Source organism: Amblyomma americanum, chromosome 11, assembly GCF_052857255.1.
Source record: "Amblyomma americanum isolate KBUSLIRL-KWMA chromosome 11, ASM5285725v1, whole genome shotgun sequence".
NCBI classification, from domain to species: Eukaryota; Metazoa; Arthropoda; class Arachnida; order Ixodida; family Ixodidae; genus Amblyomma; species Amblyomma americanum.
Window position 1 is genome coordinate 26,959,163 of NC_135507.1, and position 227 is coordinate 26,959,389.

Sequence of the window (227 nt, forward strand, 5' to 3'; positions counted from 1 at the left end):
AGGGGGGAGAGGAAGAGCGTAATTTTTAATCGTCTATATCTTCGTTGTTATTGATGCTAGCTTAAAAATACCTGCATTGGAGTGCCGAGTGATGAAATGCATATCTCTTGTCTGCTTTACACAATCTCAATTTATAGCATAGCCCCTTTAACATTTCATGCAGTACCCCTCATAAAGGTAAAAGAAAACACTAAAAGATAAACACACAGGCCAAGCACTCACCACAA